Here is a 6080-nt window from a genome sequence, read left to right as displayed (position 1 = left end):
CAGAAACTCAAATCAAGGACTCTCCAATCACCTTGTGGTCTAAGGTGATTATGGTTTAATGTCATGGTAGGGGGACAGTATGGGATGTAAGGATAAAGCAGTCTGGGATTGCACTGGACATACTATGGGATGTCTAGAGAAGGAATCAAAGATGGGGTGAAAAAAAAGGGGTTGGGTGATCTGGAGAGGAGCAAAAGTGGGAAAATAAAAGTGTAAGCAGATGAAAAGGACAAGCCACATACAAATTGTTGGTTCATTCTAACTCATGAATGGCTATGCCTTGCCTATGCTTGGTGCATTTGGACCTATTATTAAATTCCTTTCTAACACTGTCCTGAGTGAGGGCTCTCTTTTTTTCACATGCCAGTATAAATCATTTTGTCTATAGAAGTGTTTGATACATGTAATACATTCATAGTGTAGCACTGTAGAATGTATATACTATATGTAGCAAATCACAGGCTGTTGGAGGTTAAAATTCAGCCTTGTGTAAGTCCCATTGAGATTAGTCTGAGATCAGGAGTGAGAGCACAGAGGGCCAGCTATTGGGATCTGGAAAATCCTGGCCAGCTGCGTGTGTGACAGTCCGTACCAAAAACTGGAGGAGGGCTGCAGCCATATTGGCTTATTTGTCAAGGTGCCAGCAACTGTGGAGAGTGGGATCCAGAGGCCACGTGTTGGGCAGGGAGCCACACGGTCCTTATGAATATATATTCCCACTAGTAGGCTTCCAGCCAGGGAGAGGAGCAGGATAAGGCTTTTGGTATTGTATATGTTCACGTGAGTGCTCTGAGTGTCTGCCTATTAACTGTGTGGCTAGACAAGTAGATACATAGCATATATCTGTATGATGTAAACATGCACTTTGTATGTGTGTATCTGCTTGAAATGCATCTTGCTAATGCTTGCAGCCTTGCTAATGGCTGAACCTGGGCATATGCAGCAGTGGCAGCCTCCCCCTTTCGTACTGTTGGATCTGGCGTGATACATTTTCCTCTAACACATGTATCTTGCATTGCTCTAGTTCATTTGTGCACTCCTGTCAGCTCAATAATTACATTTCCTGGCTTGTCTTGAGTACCTCTATGTACACACGTGAAAGAAGTTGTAAAGTTACCTCTAATTTTTCATCAAAATCTTACATTGCACAGGTAGCTAAAACCATTGTGCATGTTTAACTCAAACTGTACCTCTTACTTTCTCTGGTAAAATCTCCTCTGTGGTCTAGAGGATTATTATTTTATTTGTTCAATCTAGTCAAAACTTCTTAGGCTCTTTGAAAACTCAGCAGAGAAATGTACAGATATTCCAGGATGCTGACTGATTACTCCACTGAAACATCTGTGTTAAACTGCAGAAGATTTGCTTTTTTCATAATATCTGACATCATACAAGTTTGGTGCATATTGTTAGAGAGCTAATATAGCATTCACAATAGCTGCTCAATTGTCACTCAGTAGAGTACATCAGCTTGCAATCAAGCTTAAGCACCAAATGCTCTGGTCCCTGAGCTCTACTGTTTCTAGGCTTCCTCCTGAGCAGTCACTTTGCAGCTGGAACTGCTCCATGCAGCTCCAGAATTTTAAGAATTGTGCCTCAATCATAGTTTTCTTTACTTTTTGAGGTTCTTGACCATTTATCAATGGTTAAGTGTCTCAAGAAGAAGTGAATTTGAACTTAGATCACTCAGGAAAGCCTAAAGTGTGCACATATATAGAGGATGGACCCCAAAATTGCAGGACTCTCTTGAGAAAAGAATCTGCATGCAATGGAAGGTGCGGGGGTGCTAAATGACTGTGAGGTACACTTCTTAAGTGTTGATAGCTTGTTACTTGCATAAAGAAATGGCAAAATTGGTCATTCGTATTTAGTGTTTAGACTAAATATAAATGTCTCTTCTTTATCTCTCCAGCATCCTTTTTAAGTCTTTGTAATGCTATTCACTATTTTATTATTAAATATTTTACATGCTTTTACCTTAGCCTTGCATGAAAAAAAGGTGGTATGCAGATAAGGAACTAACACTTCATTTTTTGTGTGAAACTTGAAATGATGGACTAGAATACATAGAATACAGAAAATAAAGTTAAATACAAAATAAATATAACAACAATAACAATGGTTCTCCAAGGTGTCTGTCTGTTTAATGCTTTCATGATATACCTCTGTTGAGAAATATGGAGCAGTTTAGGAGCTGTTAAAGTGTGAATCTTTGCAGAAGCACTGTCTTTCAGCAACCAATGTTAAGTAGTTTAAGTTCTCCAGCACATAATGCATACTAGAATGTGCCTGAAATGTGAGAGTATTCTAAAAATTTGAAACAACAGCTACTTACACTACTGAAATCCCTTTCTTTTCTTAGAGTCTATTTAGGCTTCTTAGGAAGATGGTGATTATCTACCTACTCCAACGGGAAAGATTTCTCAATTTTAGGCTGTTTGTTTGAAGATATGACTGTTTTATATCATTATTCTCAATATAGATATTACAGTTTGTCAACAGCATTGATGCTTAAAGGTCGTGCAAATAACAGGCTCAGTTTGATGATGTATCTGTGCAATGGGGTCAATTTGCAAAATATTTTATTCCTGATACTGTTTATCAAAGGTATCATGTGTCCACAGATGTGGATGGAATACTGATAATATGAAAATGGATCTTGACGCTGAAAATGCTGTATGTTGTTGTACCATTTGTCTTTAATATGCCCTTACCATTGGTGTTTGTTAGCTAATAGGCTATTCTAACTGTGAATAAACTCCTGATTTCTGTTAAATTCTTCTTACCATGAGAAGACTATTGACTCATTCTATGCTAATTACACAAATTTATTGCTGCCTTTTCTTGGAAATCGGACACTTCTTTAGTAACTCCATGAATACATTCAACTGAACAAGTGAAAAATAGTATATAATGTCCTTATGAACCTTTTTTCCCTCCAGTTCTTGCATAATTTCATGATCTTTACCCTTAAGATTCTCATGGGTATGATAAGAAAGGTAGTGGCAAACAACAAAAAAATGAACAAGAAGACTTTGAGAAGATACAAGTTAGTGTTAATTGGAGTTGTTGAAAAATGCAAAAAAAAAAAAAAATTTTGCTTTCCTTTGTATCAGAAGTATGATAAAGCTGAGCAAAATTCTAGATATTTTTATTATTGTTATTCACTTATTAGTCAAGCAAAACTTTTATTTGCATCTGTGTTGAGCTTTTCCTGAGCAGAATTTCTGAGGTTTGGACCTTTAATGAGAACTAAAGAAAAATCATTAATGGGGACTGAAATGAAAGTACTGCAGATGATGCCCATACTATACAGTTAAGTTTACATTTCTTGTTCATTTAAGCACAAGATGATACAAAATAAGGTCAGGGGAAATCATCCTGTATGCATCCCCAAAGATATCTGATATATCCAACGACAGCAGAGCCCTGTTTATTCAAAATACTTTGGGAGCATCAAAACATTTGGATAAACAGGGCTTCAAATAATTGAGGGAGTTATTGTATAAGTAATTCACACCAGGGGGACATAACCTAGATTCAAAGGAGTGAGTTTCATATCAAAGGATATAGATAAACGGGTTTTTAGTCTATATGAACAGATGAAATAAACAGCACTTGATTATTCAGGTAGCAAGAGGTGTCCAAATATTTTCTCAAGAAGAGCTGAGAAGGAAAGGTCAAAGTTGTTGCAATAGGTCAGTACAGCAGTATACCTTTCTGGAATCAAAAGAACAAATAACTAAATTACACCAAAGGGGTTTGGATTTTTTTGTTTGTTTGTTTGTTTTTAAACTCGCTGATCTCCTAGTCAGGGTCATATGAATGAATTGTTTTTGCTCTTATTCCAGCCATGACACCGGCACGCATTTTGCTGCCGAAAGTGGGGATTTGTAATATTCAGGGAACTGTTATTTTCCCCAAAGCACAATGGAAGCAAACTGGGAAATACATAAGTTGGGTCTTTCATGGGCAAAACTGTCTGATTCCTCATCTTTCTATTAATACCATGACCCGGACACGGTTTATCTACATACAAACACCCCGTCGTCTCCAACCAAAAGCCCTATAAAATACAAGTTTTAAAAGCTGTTAAGTGTGAAGATGGATGGTGATGCACGTTGCTAGTATGATTGCGTGGATAATTAAGCAATTTGGACAAACTGTCAACCCTGACAGGAGCCTGCTCCTCCCACCATCATGCCTCACCTCACAACACGCTGGGCAGGCAAGGGAAAGCCTCTGCTTTCAGAGGTGTACTCTCAGCATGTGTAGAACGAGGATCAGAGACCTGTTCTCGACACGTGGCTGCCCTGTCAAAGTTCTCCTGATGTTTTCAAGCCTCATACTTTCAGCCTTTGAAAGCGTTTTGCCTGCAGCCCTCAGAGCCAGTCCGCAGGGGGACCCAACATAGCATCCATTGTCTCAGCATTTTTGGCGGGAAGAGCAGGGCCGAGCGGTCGCCATGTTACCATGAGCACCCACAGGGTCTGTTGCACCCTCTCCCCTCAGCCCTCTGGCTTCATGGCTCTGCCAGGCACAGGGAAATGCCATCCGAGCGTTGGGAAAGATTGGAGAAATGACAATTTGTTGTTTAGCAAAAATGAGATGGAGGGGAGGAGAGTAAACACCCATGAGGGCTGGAAGGTACCGTTGGTGACGGTGGAGCCAGTCCTCTCAGCGGAGGAGCAGCCGTTAGCAGGCAGTCCCACAGGGTGAGTGTGGTCTGAGTGGGAGCAGAGCACTGGGGGCAGCGTGGGGCTGCACCACCTCTGGGGTTTGCTGGCAGGTGGCTGTAGCAGCATGCTCTGGAGGTAATTAAAGGTGAACCATAAACAGGGGAAGGTCAAAACAAGCATTGTGGGTTTTTTTCTTCCTGAGGGAGGCAGGAGGATGCCTTGGAGTCGGTTTAAAGTTTCAGGCTGCTGGCCTGGTTTCCTCACACCTCCTCATCTTGTTACTCCTCTGCAACCTGTTGGGTGGAGTTGTGTTGCCTCTGTTACAGGTACAGAGCACATTTCTAGTGTTATCCCAATTTCCTTCAGCAGGTGATTCATGTAAATACAGGTATTTAAAAAAAAAAAAATCCTTCTTTCAAAAAAGAAAAAAAACACCAACCCTGAAATAGTCACTAGTCTTTGCTCTCGATTAGCAACATAAAGTGATAAGGTGCATCCAAGATTTGTCCCCTCTTTACTCTCTCATTCCCTTACAGACATGACATGGCTTTCCTCCACGATTGAAGAATCTCTGCTGTGCGTTTCTTGGTTGCAGTTCAGAAAGGATATCCTGACCAGTTTTCTGTCTGGAATAGTGCAGAGAAGAGAAGGTAAAAATGGAACTTTGTGTGGTATTGGTTTCGGCTCGATAGCCCTGGCGTTTGAATCTGCTGCATGGCCCTGAGTCCAGAAAGTACATAGGTTTCTGTCTAAAAAACTTCTTGTTAAACCCTTAGGACTTTAAAGATTTGTGTAAGTACTTGGACAAAAACAATGCAGATTTCCTTACTCTGCTGCTATAGAGCCTATGGACGTATTATCTGTGGATCTGAGAATCCTTTCCTGTTCCCATTTAACACCTGGATTTTCTGATACAATGAAGACAGCGGCCATGCTGTTTTTGATCTGCTCACCTAAGGATGTAAAGTCTGCTTGCTGCCATGAAATTCAAAAGCAGTCTGTCACTGAGTTCAGTAGCTACAGGATGGGCCCTGTTCCTCCCTGTCATTTTATTTTTTCTATTTGTTTCCTCCCAGAATGCTCTCTTTAAAGGGTAAAACCCACAGAAGATACAGGTCCTTCAGAATCAAACAGAATTAATGAATTTCTCAAGTTCATTTTCTGAAGCAGATTTTCTTCCCTTCCTATTTCCTGCCACAGTCACATCCTTTATTCAGTACCATGGAGGTACAGCTGCATAGTTGAGTATAATTCAGAAGAAAGAAATGTGTGTGCTTGGGATTTAAACTAATACACTCCTTAATTATATTTAATAGTGCCTTATCAATAGACTGATAAACTTGGGTGTTTGCTGTTGCCATTGATTATGATGCTCTGTAGCAGGCAGAGGCAGTAACTGCT

The 6080-nt window shown here is 40.2% G+C and overlaps 1 protein-coding gene across 5 annotated transcripts in view; it reads left to right on the top strand.

The window, feature by feature from the left end:
* Positions 4340–6080, top strand: part of BRSK2 (BR serine/threonine kinase 2) — a 302070-nt gene continuing 300329 nt past the window's right edge. For 4 of the 5 annotated variants that reach the window (XM_021403467.1, XM_021403474.1, XM_021403464.1 and 1 more), the window contains exons 1-2: positions 4722–4814; positions 5216–5329. The gene's annotated coding sequence lies outside the window, so the exon portion shown is untranslated. The other variant, XM_021403461.1, reaches the window with a different exon arrangement.

This window comes from Numida meleagris, chromosome 6 (assembly GCF_002078875.1).
Source record: "Numida meleagris isolate 19003 breed g44 Domestic line chromosome 6, NumMel1.0, whole genome shotgun sequence".
NCBI lineage: Eukaryota > Metazoa > Chordata > Aves > Galliformes > Numididae > Numida > Numida meleagris.
The sequence above is the reverse complement of the archived record's forward strand: the minus strand, read 5'-3'. Positions and strand labels throughout refer to the sequence as shown.